A 17,913-nucleotide genomic window follows, 5' to 3' on the forward strand; every position below is an offset into this window, starting at 1 on the left:
CAAAGTACTGGAGTTTCAGCTTTAGCATCATTCCTTCCAAAGAAATCCCAGGGCTGATCTCCTTCAGAATGGACTGGTTGGATCTCCTTGCAGTCCAAGGGACTCTCAAGAGTTTTCTCCAACACCACAGTTCAAAAGCAGCAATTCTTCAGCGTTCAGCTTTCTTCACAGTCCAACTCTCACATCCATACATGACCACTGGAAATAGTCCTTTATTATTTTGTACTATAAATGTAAATGCATATACAGTAAATCTTACTGAGAAAGCCATGGAATAAAATGGAGGTAGAATAAAGGAAGTAATAAGAGAAACTACAAAGAAAATAGTAAAGAATAATCCCATGAATAGGTGCAGGAAGAGAAAGGGTACCCTTACATGACATGAGGTCAAACAGGGTCCACACGTTTATCACCCACTAGCATCCAAGTCTTATATATTTTTCCCCTAAGACTTACTGTTTTTATTTAAAAGTAGGACTCTAGCAAGTATGTAAGATATCTTCAGTCCCAAAACACCATCCTCAAGTTGACCTCCTCCAATATTTTTCATTCCATAGTTTGAAAGGCTTTGTGCTCTGTAATGGGATGCCAGGTTGGAAAATTGAAAGGACATGATTACTGCTGAAATAATCAGAGTTCTAAAGGGAGATAAGCCAGCTTGTGAGTCTATATCTATCCATAAAATGCACAATGAGTTTATAGTCTGGTCTGCCAGCATTCAAAACAGTCTTTGACTGAACGACAGTACCAGAAATCCAAATTTAAGCAATTATTCCGGCATACTGTAGCTGCCGGCAGTGTATATAGCTGACACGGTCATTAGTTTTTATGCTGCTTTAGAGAAAATGCGTTACCAGAAACCCAATTTACTCCTGACAGAATACAATTGGACAACCAAAGCATGGAGACTGTCAAGGGTTTCTTCTAAGAAAAGCAGGCTGCTGGCATAAGGTGCCCTGTATCAGAAATATATCTATACATCTAGGGATTTTTTAATGCTCAATTTTTTGCCTCCTTATCCATTATAAATATCTCTTTCCCTCTGCTAAGTAATAGTTAATGTAAACAAAGAACATTTTGTCCTATACTAAAGCCCTACAGCATGGATAATGGCATCCTATTCAAAACGACGGTGGGACAGCTGGCCTGCATGTTGGTGGTGAAATAAAAAAGAAGGGTACCAGAAATGCATGCCAAGTGGGGAATAAGTTTACAAAAAATAAGAGGTGACTGAGAACTTCAGAGGTTGGATACTGTCTTCATGTGCCCTCCCCCCTTGCTCTACCAAATCCTGACATTTGAAACTTTAAACCTGAATTTGAAAGACATGTCACAAGATGAAGAAAAAAGTTTCAGCCTGATGAACATGAGCATGTTTTAATATAATGATGTACTTTGAACTCTCAAGTAGCAAAACAGCTGAAATACTGACTGTTAGCCAAAAGTCACTTATTTCTGGTTAGCATTTAGAAACTTATTGCAAGATCAGGGATTTTTTTTTTAAATTCAGTCCAAAATACTGTAAAAGTTTCTCAAACAAAGGAGTGTGGGCTGGGGGGATTAAATATTCTATGAAGAGGGAAGAAAATGGGGAAGGGAATATGATATTTAAGAAAAATTCTCTGTTTAAGGCACACGATGTATGAATTTGGTCATCAGAGAAGAGATTGTCAGATTAACTTCAGTGCATATTTTAAAGAATATTTGATAGGTAGGTGATAAACAGGTTGGTTGATGCATGTATTTATTGAACAAACGTTTAGTAAATATTTACTATATTCCAGGCGTCATACCATTCAGCTTCTGAAAATACAGCAGTAAATATATGTTTCAAGCTAGCAAGTGGCTAATATTCTTTAGTGAATGATTCACAATAAACACATTGGGTTATTTCAGTGGTGACACATCTTAAAAAGAAATTGAAGCAAGCTCCCATCACAGCTTACAAGTGTTCAACGTTATATACGGGGGTTAAGAAAGATCTGTCTGAGAAGGTGACATTTGAGTTGGCCACGTGTAAGGAAGAAAGAGATGCTTCAGGCAGAGGAATGGCACTTACAGTGACCCTCAAAAAAAATGAGCTTAAGAAAGAAAAGAAGACCAATGTGGCTAAATCTTAATGACAAAAAGTGAGGATGCAGTTTATAACAGATGAGAAACAGAGGCAGAGACCGGCTCATAGAGAAACTCTGAGGCTAGTAAGAAGCGCAGCTGTAAATCACTGTGGATTCTAAGACAAATTTGCTAACTAACAGACTTGCGGCTGTATGGCAGGAAAGACACGATAATGACTTAGACAATGTGTCTCATGAAGATGGATAGATTTGAGATGTGTTTTGAAAGTAGTATTAATAGGAATTTCTCAGTCCTTGGATACAGGAATTGATGAAATAAAAAAGTAGCAAAAATGGTTCTTGGCTTTTGATTTGAGCCCCAGACTGAAAACCACCCAAATATTCCTTCAAAAGGTAAATAGTTAAAGCAAAATGTAATCCATTCATACTATGGTATGCTGCTGCTGCTGCTAAGTCACTTCAGTCGTGCCCGACTCTGTGCGACCCCATAGACAGCAGCCCACCAGGCTCCGTCATCTCTGGGATTCTCCAGGCAAGAACACTGGAGTGGGTTGCCATTTCCTTCTCCAATGCATGAAAGTGAAAAGTGAAAGTGAAGTCGCTCAGTCGTGTCCGACTCTTCGAGACCCTATGGACTGCAGCCTACCAGGCTCCTCCACCCATGGGATTTTCCAGGCAAGAGTACTGGAGTGGGGTGCCATTGCCTTCTCCTTACTACTACTCAGCTATTGTAATGAAGCAACCATTCATGCAAGCAACAGCTTGGATGATGCTGAATTCAGGGGAATTACTTTGAGTGAAAAAAAGCCAATTTCAAAAGGTTATATACACAGTGATTCCATTTATATAGTGTTATGCAACAAAATATACAGAGGTGAAGATATACTGGTAGCCAGGGATTATGGAAGGGAGCAGGAAGGATGTAGCTGTGGCCTTACAAGGGTTTTATGTATGATCCTAGAGATGAAAATATTCTGTGGCTGTGATGGTCACATACAAAAAATCTATACATGAGACAAAATTTCATAGAACTAAATACAAGCACAGACAACTGAATGCCTATAAAAGATGAAATTTGAATAAAATGAGTGGATTACATTGATAGGAAATGTATGGTTATAACCTGTAACTATAGTTATGCAAGATGGTATAATGAGGAGGAAATCTTGAATAGTAAACAGAATTTCTCTGTATTATCCTTTAATTGTATATAAATCTACATCTCAAAATTAAAAAAAAATTAACTCCTGGCATTATGAAGAGAAGGTAAAATTGGATAGCTATAATATCTGTGATCTCAGTGAGAAAATTTATGGAAGGATAACTGTTGGTTTTATGGATTACATCATTCAAATAACTCTTTTAAAATTCTCTTCTCTTGGATTGTGGCTGCTTGTGTTACAAACAAAAATAGAAGTGATTCCCTGGAGTGCCTATCTCTGTTCCCTTAACGACACTTCTTTCACCTTTGCCTTGAATTTCAGCCACAAGGTGAGTTCTGTAAGTGCTTTCATATTGTGGGTGATGCAGCACCTGTAACAAAGTCACCCGGTATGTTAATAGAACAATGCAGAGTCCTACACTACCCCCTGGGCTACTCAGAACCTGGGTGCATAGCAATTACCTCCAAGTAACAGTGTAAAGCTGCTTTTAAATGATTCCAGCACTTTAGTACTAGATGAAGTACCCTATTTACAGGAAGGAAAGGAGTAAGCATCATGGTTGAGGACATGCTTTGAAGCCAGCCAGGCATATGTTGGCTTTCTCTATCCATCACATCTGAACTACTGGAATTCCCTCAAATGTATTGACTTTTTAAAATCACAACTTCTTTTTTTAAATACTAATAATAGCACATGATTTGGTGAGGAGTCAATGTTAAAAATTTGTATTGCTTGGAAAATTGACTGAAAAAAAAACTACACAGTAATATCCTTACCTCTTCACCTCTCACTCCCTCTATCCATGTAGGTATGGATGGATGGACATATCTATTTGTGGTATTTACTTTTCTTTTTCTATAAATTTGATATGTAAATGCTTATGATATGTTTCCTATTTTAAACTGTAGACATTTTAGGACAAAGACTTGGATATTTGTGGGTTTTTTTTTAATATTTCACTAAGGTCCTGGATGCCCTGTTCTTGCTGTTGTTCAGTTGACTTTTTAAAAATATTAACCAACATTTTCATCATCAACAATAAGTTAAATATTAAATTTTGTCTAACATTTTTACAAATATTTTTTCACTCTGTGTACCAACAACTACTTTTAATATAAGAATGCTTTTTATCACTTCCTCTTAAATTCAGACTCTATGTAAGTTTAAGATATTTAATTATAGAAGAAGGGATCAGCAGTAAGTCATAAACAATAAAAAACTATGAAAAGCACCAATAAAACTTTGAAGATTATGTCTGCAGTGAACTATCTTATTTGATAGTCTTAACTAGGTAAAAAAAAACTAGAAAAATTGTTTTATAAAGAAATGCTTTCCATATGCTAGAATTCTTTTTTATAGAACTCTTATTCAATACATGCTATATTTTTAATATAAATTTAATTTGTTCAATTCAGTTCAGTTACTCAGTCTTGTCCAACTCTTTGTGACCCCATGAATTGCAGCATGCCAGGCTTTCCTCCCTGTCCATCACCAACTCCCAGAACTTGCTCAAACTCATGTCCATCGAGTTGGTGACCATCCAACAATCTCATCCTCTTTCATCCCCTTCTTCTGCTGCCTTCAATCTTTCCCAACATTAGAGTCTTTTTGAATGAGTCAGTTCTTTGCATCAAGTGGCCAAAGTATTGGAGCTTCAGCATTAGCCCTTCCAATGAATATTCAGGGTTGATTTCCTTTAGGATGGACTGCTTTGATCTCCCTGCTGTCCAAGGGACTCTCAGGAGTCTTAGTCAGCACCACAGTTAGAAAGCATTAATTATTTGGTGCTCAACCTTCTTTATGGTCCAACTCTCACATCCATACATGATTACTGAAAAAAAAAAAAAAAAACATAGCTTTGACTAAATAGATGTTTCTTGGCAATGTAATGTCTCTGTTTTTTAATATTCTGTCTAGGTTTTTCATAGCTTTTTTCCAAGGAACAAATGCCTTTTAATTTTATGCCTGCAGTCACTACCTGCAGCGATTTTGGAGCCTAAGAATATAAAATCTGTCACTGTTTCCATTTCCATTTTTTCCCTATATATTTGCCATGAAGTGATGGGACCGGATGCCATGATCTTAAATTTTTTGAATGTTGAGTTTTAAGCCAGCTTTTTCACTCTCTTCTTTCACCTTCATCAAAAGGCTCTTTAGTGCTTGTTCACTTGCCACTATTAGGGTGGTATTATCTGTGTATTTGAAGTTATTGGTATTTCTCTCAGCAATCTTGATTCCACCTGTGATTCACTCAGCCTGGCATTTTTCATGATGTACTCTGCATAAAACTTAAATAAGTAGAGTGACAGTATACAGCTTTGATGTATTCCTTTCCCAGTTTTGAACCAGTCCGTTGTTCCATGTCCAGTTCTAATTGTTGCTTCTTGACCTGCTTATGGGTTTCTCAGGAGGTAAGTAAGGTGCTCTGGTATTCCCATCTCTTTAAGAATTTTCCACAGTATGCTGTGATCCACACAGTCAAATCTTTAACATAGTCAGTGAAGAAGATGTTTATCTGGAATTCCCTCACTTTTTCTATGATCCAATGGATGTTGGCAATTTGATCTCTGGTTTCTCTGCCTATTCTAAATCCAGGTTGAACATCTGGAAGTTCTTGGTTCATACACTGTTGAAGCCTCCCTTGAAGAATTTTGAGCATTACCTTGCTAGCATGTGAAATGAGCACAATTGTATGGTGGTTTGTACATTCTTTGGCATTGCCCTTCTTTGAGATTAGAGTGAAAACACATTTTCCAGTCAGTTTGCTGAGATTTCCAAATTTGCTGACATATTGAATGCATCACTTTAACAGCATCATCTTTTAGGATTTGAAATAGCTCAGCTGGAGTTCTATCTCCTCCACTAGCTTTGTTCATAGCCATGCCCACTTGACTGCACATTCCTGGTTGTCTGGCTCTAGCTGAGTGACCACACCATCATGTTTATCAGGGTCATTAAAACCTTTTTTGTACAGTTCTGTGCCTTCTTGCCACCTCTTCCTAATCTCTTCTACTTCGGTTAGGTCCTTGCCATTTCTGTCCTTTATTATGCTCATCTTTGCATAAAATGTTCCCTTGGGATCTCTGATTTTCTTTTCTTTTTTTTTTTAATTTTATTTTATTTTTAAACTTTACATAATTGTATTAGTTTTGCCAAATATCAAAATGAATCCACCACAGGCATACATGTGTTCCCCATCCTGAACCCTCCTCCCTCCTCCCTCCCCATACCATCCCTCTGGGTTGTCCCAGTGCACCAGCCCCAAGCATCCAGTATCGCGCATCGAACCTGGACTGGCAACTCGTTTCTTACATGATATTCTACATGTTTCAATGTCACTCTCCCAAATCTTCCCACCCTCTCCCTCTCTCACAGAGTCCATAAGACTGTTCTATACATCAGTGTCTCTTTTGCTGTCTCGTACACCAGGTTATTGTTACCATCTTTCTAAATTCCATATATATGCGTTAGTATACTGTATTTATGTTTTTCCTTCTGGCTTACTTCACTCTGTATAATAGGCTCCAGTTTCATCCACCTCATTAGAACTGATTCAAATGTATTCTTTTTAATGGCTGAGTAATACTCCATTGTGTATATGTACCACTACTTTCTTATCCATTCATCTGCTGATGGACATCTAGGTTGCTTCCATGTCCTGGCTATTATAAACAGTGCTGCGATGAACATTGGGGTACACGTGTCTCTTTCCCTTCTGGTTTCCTCAGTGTGTATGCCCAGCAGTGGGATTGCTGGATCATAAGGCAGTTCTATTTCCAGTTTTTTAAGGAATCTCCACACTGTTCTCCATAGTGGCTGTACTAGTTTGCATTCCCACCAACAGTGTAAGAGGGTTCCCTTTTCTCCACACCCTCTCCAGCACTTATTATTTGTAGACTTTTGGATCGCAGCCATTCTGACTGGTGTGAAATGGTACCTCATAGTGGTTTTGATTTGCATTTCTCTGATAATGAGTGATGTTGAGCATCTTTTCATGTGTTTGTTAGCCATCTGTATGTCTTCTTTGGAGAAATGTCTATTTAGTTCTTTGGCCCATTTTTTGATTGGGTCATTTATTTTTCTGGAGTTGAGCTGTAGGAGTTGCTTGTATATTTTTGAGATTAGTTGTTTGTCAGTTGCTTCATTTGCTATTATTTTCTTGAAAAGATCTCTAGTCTTTGCCGTTCTATTGTTTTCTTCTATTTCTTTGCGTTGTTCACTTAAGAAGGCTTGCTTTTCACTGGAACTCCGCATTCAGTTGGGTATATCTTTGTCCTTTGCCTTTCACTTCTTTTCTCAACCCTTTGTAAGGCTTCCTTAGATAACCATTTTGCCTTGTTGCATTTCTTTTTCTTGGGGATGGTCACTGCCTCCTGTACAGTGTTACCAACCTTCAACCATAGTTCTTCAGGCACTCTATCTGGATGCTCTGGTTGATTGAAAAAGTTCTTGACTGACATCATCTTTAGTTATAGATGTTGATAAATTTGGAAAAAGATTAGCATGTATGTACTTTGTCCAATATTGTGAGAAGGAATTAACGAAATTCATGAATTATTTCTTTGCTATATCTTCTTATCTAATGTTCAAGTTCAAACCTGCATGTTTGTCACCAGGATTTGATATTGACTTATCTTTCTATTGACTTCCCTGGTGGCTCAGACAGTAAAGCGTCTGTCTACAATGCGGGAGACCCGGGTTGGATCCCTGGGTCGGGAAGATCCCCTGGAGAAGGAAATGGCAATCCACTCCAGTACTATTGCCTGGAAAATCCCATGGACAGAGGAGCCTAGTAGGCTACAGTCCATGGGGTCACAAAGAGTCGGACACGACTGAGTGACTTCACTTTCTTTCACTTTTATCTTTCTAGAACACTTGGGCCTGTTTTTTTTTTTTTTTTTTGTCATTTACCTTCTCTCTAAATTGGCCTCAAAAGAAATGTAATTATTAATTAAATATTGACAGGGGATAAGCCATTATATTCCAGCATCTAACTAATATGCTGTTAAATATTATGGATACATGAAAATTAACTCCCTGTTTTGAAATAAATAATTTCTGTTATTGATTTTATCTCATTTTCGAGCTTACAAAAAGTCAGGCATATTAACTCAGTTAAATGTGAATATAGTCCTGACAGAACTGGAGGGTTTACCAGCTCTGCACATCTTGGCACACACATTTGTTGAAAACAAATATTTTTTTTCCCTTTCTCATTCTGCTGACATCTTAAGAACCACTATATTTATAGAATCATTGTGGCAAATTAGTCTCTAAATGATGTATGAAATGAAATATCCTTGCCAACTTCAGATAATTAACTGGGATCTGCTGTGCTCAGTTACTTTTTGAATGTGTATTTGTGTTCAATTGTATTTATCGTTCCTCTTTTTTTTACTATATATGTATTTAACTTTTTTTTCAAAAATTAATCTAAGATATTGGGGTAATCATTTAGACCTGATAAACAATTATTGAGATTAACTTCAGAAATTATATTGTGGAATATAAATGCATCCACATATTATTTATGTGCAGAAACACAGTTTTAATTTATTTAGGTTACAGCAACTTCCCAAAATCACTTAGGTGAATTATGTGCTAGGTATGTAAATTTATTCAAAGAATTCTGAGCCACATTAACAATACCTGAAAATTCTTGCACTGTACTAACATCAAAGAGCTGAGTCACACATGTTTAAGATTGATATAAGATCCTTGAGTTTCAGATTATCCACAGGTTTCAAAATTAATTTTCAAAGCATTAAATATATTAAACCATAGAGATTTGAAAAAGAGAAATGCTCTTTGAACTTCAACTTAAAGTTTGAATAATAGCCTTTTTTCATTGTAAAAAAAGATGCTGATTTTTTCTGAAAATAATGTGACATCATTAGTCACTATGGATATTTTCAAATACCCCAGAAGGATAAATATATATTTAATGTAACCAAAAATATAAGTAAATGTCCAAAGAAGAGACTCTGTTACAGATACGGCAAGGATTCATAACCATTTATCCTCCTATCCTTGGGCATATTTTAGTTTAATTCATCTTTTCTCAGGGATACAAGATAAAGGAGAAATGGAGTTAGCACCCTCTAGTCATGATGCAAGGAATAAAATCTTAATATCAATTAATAATTCACAATTTCTACCTCATTTCTTGTTAGATTTCAGAGGAGAAGTATTTTCTCTCTTTTTAAAATTGAAATATAGTCAATTTACATTATTGTGTTGGTTTCTGTGATTCAGTTTTATATATATATATGTATACACACACATACTATGTATATGTATGTATATGTATATACACACACTCTTTTTCAGATTATTTTGCATTATAGGTTATTAAAATATATTGAATATAGTTCCCTGTGCTATACAGCAGGTCCTTGTTGTTTATCATTTTTATATAAACTGATTTGTATCTGCCAACCCCAAACTCCTAATTTATCCCTCCCTACCCTTTCCCCTTTGATAGCCATCAGATTGTTTTCTATGTCTCAGAACCTGTTTTGTAATAAGTTCCTTTGTATCATATTTTAGATTCCATGTATAAGATATCATAGTTATTTGTCTTTCTCTGTTTGATGTACTTCAGTTAGTATGATATTCTCTAGGTCTGTGCATGTTGCTGGGCTTCCCCAATGGCCCAGTGGATAAAGAATCCAACTGCAATGCAGGAGACACAGGAGATGTGGGAGATGCAGGTTCAATCCCTGGGGTGGGAAGATCCCCTGGAGGAGGAAATGGCAACCCACTCCAGTATTCTTGCCTGAGAAATCCCATGGACAGAGGAGTCTGGCAGACTACAGTTCATGGGATCACAAAGAGTCAGACATGACTGAGTGATTAAACACTTATCCATGTTGCTGCAAATGGCATTATTTCATTCTTTATTATGGCTGAGTAATAGTCCATTGTGTATATACACACACAAAATCTTCTTTATCCATTCTTTTGTTGATGGACATATTTCTGTGTCCATATGTTGGCTGTTGTAAATAGTGCTTCTACTCACATTGGAATGCATGTACATTTTTGAATTTGAATTTTCTTCTTTTCTGGATATAAGTCCAAGAGTGGAATCACAGGATCCTTTGGTAACTCTATTTTTCATTTTTCAAGGAACTTCCATGCTATTTGCCCTAGTGGCTGCATCAATTTACATGTCTGCCAACAGTGTAGGAAGGTTCCCTTTTCTCCACATCCTCTCCAGCATTTATTGTTTGTAGAGTTTTTGATGATGGCCTTTCTGCCCAGTGTATGATATCTCCCAGTGTGTGATATCTGTAATTTTGATTTGCATTTTTCTAATAATTAGTGATGTTGAGCATCTTTGCATGTGCCATTTTAACCATCTGTATGACTACTTTGGAGTAATATCTGTTTAGGTCTTCTGCCCATTTTTCATTTTTTCTTTTTTTCCTTTTGAGCTGCTTGAGCTGTTTGTCCCTTTTAAATTTATACAGACAAACTGTTCGATGCATCTTGAGAGACGTAGGTTGATGTCTGTCCCTACCTTACGTTGGATTTCCCATGAAAAAGATTTGGAGAAGAAATTCTTCCTAAGGATTTATTAATAATTGGAGAGTGCTCTTGGGAATAACTTCTGCAAGGAAGTAACAGAAGCAGGCTTGAGTGGAGGAAGCTAATTTCCAGTGCAGTTGGAAGAGAAAGAGATATTGTTAGTTGCTCAGTGGTGTCCTGTGTCTGACTCTTTGAGGCCCCATAGACTGTAGACTGCCAGGCGCCTCTGTCCATGGAATTCTCCAGGCAAGAATACTGGAATGAGTAGCCATTCCCTTCTCCAGGGGATCTTCCTGACCCAAGTATCACACCTGGGTTTCCTGCATTGCAGGAAGATTCTTTACCGTCTGAGCCACCAGAGCAAGCCCACAATCAATTTAATGAGAGGTTCTAGAATTGGGACAGCTCTTAATATTTGTGCCAAATTGAGGCTAGCCGGATAGGTCTGTATCTCCCCACACTGATCTGCCCCTGGAGAGAGTGAGACATAGAGTGACACAATTCACTTTGGCCAAGTGCAAGTCTCTGTAAGCATCTCAGCTGTGAGTCACTGGAAGCCTCAATCTCCAAAGCTTTAGTGTCCCATTCCTAATGGTCAGAGGTGATATTATATAGTACAAAGTCCTGCCAAAATCAAATGTTCTGTAAGATCTTATGCAATGGTTCTGTTTATTCCACTTTCAATAGGAAAGGATAATCCATACCTGTGTCATATTTATCCAAGTCAATAAGGATTACTGCATGTTCAGGGTATAATGTATTTGTTGTAATCAGTTAATCACTATGTGGATAATTAGCCTCTTCACAGAATAATGTTTGATTAGGTGCTCAGTATTGATTTCTGTTTCTGTAAGATCTGAGATTCCCCAATAGCAGTAGCTAAATTCAATTTGGAGAATGGAAGGCTAACAGTTGATAGCTGTTAGACTCCATTCCAAAGCACTTTAGACTCCACCTCTGGTCATCATGACTACTCTATTCATGAGTCTGCTCTTGGAGAGCTGAAGAAAGGGGTGGGTTGACATCAACTGAATGAGTTGTTGGATCTACATAGCTTTTTAGGGCCTCTTCCATGTGGGTTGCCTTGTACCCACCCCCATAAGGCCATCCATATAACTTTTGTCCACGCCTCCTTATCCTCCCCCACTCTCTCAGTCTCCTTCAAAGCCCCAGTCAGCTAGCCAAGCAAGCCATTTACTACCCCTTTTATTTCACATGCATACTGATTTTAAGATACTTCTATGTAGCAAGTCAATGAGTAGGTGTGACACCTAAGTAAGGCTCAGCACTGTGGGAGGATTTCACCTCATTATAACCTTTCAGTGCCACCTCTGATTGAATGTTAATGAAGTAGCAATACACTTTTTTCTTCACACCTATACACAAAGCCACATCATCCATGAACTGCCCTTAGGTCATATCCTTTTCTATCATAAGAGACTTCTTCCCAATATAGATACAAGCGTGAGCTGAGAGAGCTATAATTTGAATATTTTCAAATACAGATATAAGGATTATGTAATCTATCTTCTAGGTTTATTGAGAGAAAAAATGAGATAATGAATATGTAAAATCTATTGGAATATCAGAAACTATGCTATTATTTGTTTTTTTATCATATAACAAAATGAAAATGATATTATGATAAGCAGAGACTCAGTAACCAGATTAGCTACAATAACATTTGAGATCTTGAGCTAATATAGAAAAAAAGAAAAGGTAAACATTAATATGCTTCCCTGGTGTCTCAGAGGTCAAAGAGTCTGCCTGCAATGTGGGAGACCTGGGTTTGATCCCTGAGTCACGAAGATCCCCTGGAGAAGGAAATGGCAACCCACTCCAGTATTCTTGCCTGGAGAATCCCATGGACGGTGGAGCCTGGTGGGCTACAGTCCACGTGGTGGCAAAGAGTCAGACACGACTTCACTTTCACTTTTCACTTTCAAACATTAATATATATGCTAGGTGTCTACATATATTGTCTTAGAAGACTCAAGAGTTAATAAAAGAAGACTGTGTCAAAATGTAAAGTAACATACTGCTTCTTTCATCAAGGAGATCTTGATATAAACAAACAAATAAATAAAGGAAAGATTACTGCAACAGTTGCAAGGAATAATGCTTCCCGGACAAAGCTCGATTACGTCACAAATTTTCTTTGATTCTTTACACCCAGAAGAAAGGTGTTTAAGGCTCTAAATGCATATGTTCCCTAACTAGTCCTGTATGTTGATGATCAGGTGAATTTCTCTTTGTAGATTAGCTAATCAATTATACACAGACACACACACTCACACATAGAAACACACACACACACACACCCTACTGCCTACAACTTCTTTCCCTATTTCTAGCCTGTGACCAAATCAAAATTTTGTAATGCATGTGGATTTATAGGAAAAGTAACAGCATGTATAGCTCCAATATATTTTGCTTTAACAGAATTGAATAAAAGTGTGATGAGAATGCCAGATATTTGATACTGATTTATATTAAATAATATTACCATATGTGCATTTCAAGAGAAAAATCCCTTTACTTATAATCAATTTGTATGAATAGTTTACCTTACTATTCTTATTTCAATAATACTAAGGTTGAATAGCATACCTTAGGTCTTATTGGCTAGACAGCTTGTTGAGAAGTGGTATGAAATCCGCTTGGAGTTTATCATTTAAATCATCCTCAAAATGATAGACTTGTATGTGTATAACCAGATTAATGATATCTGTCTGAAGCACTGTAAAGTTTATGGTTTGGAACTGATGAACTCTTAGGTTATTTGCTCTTCTAGAATTTGAATACTGATACCTTTAGTTACAAATAATTCTCTCTGATCAAATGGCTTTAACTCAAAGAATCAAATGTTCAATCTAAATCAGTGGTAAATTGCATTTGATATTTTTTATTACAAACCTTTTGACATTACATTCTGTTTCCACTACAAAGATTTTAATACTTGCCAGGTTCAGTTAACTGATTTCTGTTAGTGAAATTAGAGAGCCTATATTTTATATTCTTACAATGGGTGATTATGCCAAGATAGATGTTATTTTAATGGTTTGGTGCATAATCTGGCAGTCAGAAGAATGTATCATATGTCATTTGGCAACAAGATCTTATATATAGCCCGTTTTTCTGTGACTTTTAAAATATAGTTTTCTTTAAGTCTTACATCTACATATTGCATCTGTAAGTTTCACTCTATACTGAAATTCATATGAATGAAATATTAAAAATAAAATATAAGAAGTCATACTAAAACTAACATCAATTTTCTTTTTAATCCCCGTTTTCTAAACTTCTATATACTGCTTTTTATAATTGTATTATTTATAAACAAATATTGAAACAATTTGGGGTTTTATTGAGATTATATAAAATGATTTTCTTCTGTCTAGGTTTCTAAGCCTACTAAGGAAGCACTGAGACTTCCAATTATGTCAACCAATTTAAATGAACACCATTGACAAAGTATATTTAGAACACAATCTAGTATTTTATGATCACTAAAAATTGCATTTCATAGATACACAGTAAACAACATTTTAAATGAAAGTAGTTTTTCTATCGGAGAAGGCAATGGCACCCCACTCCAGTACTCTTGCCTGGAAAATCCCATGGATGGAGGAGCCTGGTAGGCTGCAGTCCATGGGGTTGCTGAGGGTCGGACACGACTGAGCGACTTCACTTTCACTTTTCACTTTCATGCATTGGAGAAGGAAATGGCAACCCACTCCAGTGTTCTTGCTTGGAGAATCCAAGGGACAGCACAGAGTCGGACACGACTTAAGTGACTTAGCAGCAGCAGCAGCAGCAGTTTTTCTATTTCCTTATAAAAAGAAAGCTAGTTGCAGTTGCCTATTAATAGGTACCACAATAAAGAATATATCTCACACCTGTTATTTTCTCGCCTAAACAAAAATAAAGTATAGCTATTCCCTGCCTGGTAAATACACTTTTTCTAGAACTACAAAATACGACTTTCAGTGGACATAAGCTAAATCTTGAGTTCAGTTCCTAAGGTACTGTTCCTGGAATCTAATATTCAATCAGTTAGTGAAACAAAGCCAATATAGATATGCCTATTCTTTTAACAGAAGGAATAGACTTACTGGGTGAGCAGAACTAACAAATTACCAAAAATACCCAAACTAAGTCTAAACTAAAAAATCTACACCACAAATACGATATAGAATTACTTTGACTGTAAAGACTCTAACATGAGTAATCCACCAAGTCTTAATGAATGGACTGAATGGAAAATTTTTATGATATTGCCTACCATTCATATTATTTTATAAAACTAAAAATTATTCTTAAGTAAATCATTTTTAAATGAATTTAGGACTATTTAGAAGCAAAACTGTAAACTATCTAAACCAAAAGAGACTTTTGAAATTGAGGAATATGAAAGTGTTGAGAGGAGCTCGGGACACAATATTTCCATTTGCTTTTGCTAAGATTATCATCCAAGTATTTTAAATGTATCTACAATATGTTATATCAAAGAGAATATTAATCTATTTTCACTCCATTAACAATAAAGGTATTGATAGAAAATAATATAAAAACCAGAATCTATCCTTTCTTTGAACATGTACATTTTTCTATGAGACAAACTGAAAGTTTTAGTCACTTGCTTGTGTCCAAGTGTTGCAACTCCCTGGATCCTAGCCTGTCAGGCTCCTCTGCCCATGGAATTCTCCAGGAAAGAATACTGGAGTGGGTTGCCATGTCCTCCTCCAGGGGATCTCCATGACCAAGGGATCGAACCCAGATCTCCCATTCAGCAGACAAATTCTTTACCGTCTGAGCCAGTAGTGTTATGCTATTAGACTGAAACTCATTAAGGATAAGGACCAAGGTCTGATTTTGTCCTTAAGGACTGTAATCCTTATTTCAACAAATCACTACTTATTGGTCCGGCCAGTAGATGATCTCTAAAGTCCTGAGTATTATTGTAAAATTAACCTAGGGATTAAAGATCCCCGATATCTGCTGACTCATCATCATCAGCCATCTGGGAAGATGTGGTCTTCTATTATTCAAGTATCCTAATCCAGAAGGCTTTCATTTCAGTTCAGTTCAGTCACTCAGTCGTGTCCGACTCTTTGTGACCACATGAATAACAGCACACCAGGCCTCCCTGTCCATCACCAACTCCCGAAGTTTACTCAAACTCAGGTCCATCGAGTCAGTGATGCCATCCAGCCATCTCATCCTTTGTCATCCCCTTCTCCTCCTGCCCCCAATCCCTCCCAGCATCAGAGTCTTTTCCAATGAGTCAACTCTTCACATGAGGTGGCCAAAGTATTGGAGTTTCAGCTTTAGAATCAGTTCTTCCAAAGAAATCCCAGGGCTGATCTCCTTCAGAATGGACTGGCTTTCTAAATTCCATATATATGCGTTAGTATACTGTATTGGTGTTTTTCCTTCTGGCTTACTTCACTCTGTATAATAGGTTCCAGTTTCATCCACCTCATTAGAACTGATTCAAATGAATTCTTTTTAATGGCTAAGTAATACTCCATTGTGTATATGTACCACTACTTTCTTATCCATTCATCTGCTGATGGACATCTAGGTTGCTTCCATGTCCTGGCTATTATAAACAGTGCTGCGATGAACATTGGGGTACATGTGTCTCTTTCCCTTCTGGTTTCCTCAGTGTGTATGCCCAGCAGTGGGATTGCTGGATCATAAGGCAGTTCTATTTCCAGTTTTTTAAGGAATCTCTACACTGTTCTCCATAGTGGCTGTACTAGTTTGCATTCCCACCAACAGTGTAAGAGGGTTCCCTTTTCTCCACACCCTCTCCAACATTTATTATTTGTAGACTTTTGGATCGCAGCCATCACTGGTGTGAAATGGTACCTCATAGTGGTCTTGATTTGCATTTCTCTGATAATGAGTGATGTTGAGCATCTTTTCATGTGTTTGTTAGCCATCTGTATGTCTTCTTTGGAGAAATGTCTATTTAGTTCTTTGGCCCATTTTTTGATTGGGTCATTTATTTTTCTGGAGTTGAGCTGTAGGAGTTGCTTGTATATTTTTGAGATTAGTTGTTTGTCAGTTGCTTCATTTGCTATTATTTTCTCCCATTCTGAAGGCTGTCTTTTCACCTTGCTGATAGTTTCCTTTGATGTGCAGAAGCTTTTAAGGTTAATGAGGTCCCATTTGTTTATTTTTGCTTTTATTTCCGATATTCTGGGAGGTGGGTCATAGAGGATCCTGCTGTGATGTATGTCAGAGAGTGTTTTGCCTATGTTCTCCTCTAGGAGTTTTATAGTTTCTGGTCTTATGTTTAGATCTTTAATCCATTTTGAGTTTATTTTTGTGTATGGTGTTAGAAAGTGTTCTAGTCTCATTCTTTTACAAGTGGTTGACCAGTTTTCCCAGCACCACTTGTTAAAGAGATTGTCTTTAATCCATTGTATATTCTTGCCTCCTTTGTCAAAGATAAGGTGTCCATATGCGCGTGGATTTATCTCTGGGCTTTCTATTTTGTTCCATTGATCTATATTTCTGTCTTTGTGCCAGTACCATAAGATGATAACAATAACCCTGTGTTCGAGACAGCAAAAGAGACACTGATGTATGGAACAGTCTTATGGACTCCGTGGGAGAGGGAGAGGGTGGGAAGATTTGGGAGAATGGCATTGAAACATGTAAAATATCATGTATGAAACGAGATGCCAGTCCAGGTTCAATGCACGATACTGGATGCTTGGGGCTGCGCACTGGGACGACACAGAGGGATGGTATGGGGAAGGAGGAGGGAGGAGGGTTCAGGATGGGGAGCACATGTATACCTGTGATGGATTCATTTTGATATTTGGCAAAACTAATACAATTATGTAAAGTTTAAAAAAAAAAAAAAAGAATGGACTGGCTGTATCTCTTTGGAGTCCAAGGGACTCTCAAGAGTCTTCTCCAACACCACAATTCAAAAGCATCAATTCTTCGGCAATCAGCTTTCTTCACAGTCCAACTCTCACATCCATACATGACTACTGGAAAAACCATAGCCTTGGATAGATGGACCTTAGTTGGGAAAGTAATGTCTCTGCTTTTTAATATGCTATCTAGGTTGGTCATAACTTTCCTTCCAAGGAGTAAGCGTCTTTTAATTTCATGGC

The 17,913-nt window shown here is 37.1% G+C and overlaps 1 pseudogene; it reads left to right on the plus strand.

The window, feature by feature from the left end:
• Positions 1-2,135: 2,135 nt before the first annotated feature.
• LOC104994567 overlaps positions 2,136-17,913 on the plus strand; it is a 181,010-nt pseudogene continuing 165,232 nt past the window's right edge.

Source organism: Bison bison, unplaced genomic scaffold (assembly GCF_000754665.1).
Source record: "Bison bison bison isolate TAMUID 2011002044 unplaced genomic scaffold, Bison_UMD1.0 scf7180017864260, whole genome shotgun sequence".
In the NCBI taxonomy this organism is placed as follows: domain Eukaryota; kingdom Metazoa; phylum Chordata; class Mammalia; order Artiodactyla; family Bovidae; genus Bison; species Bison bison.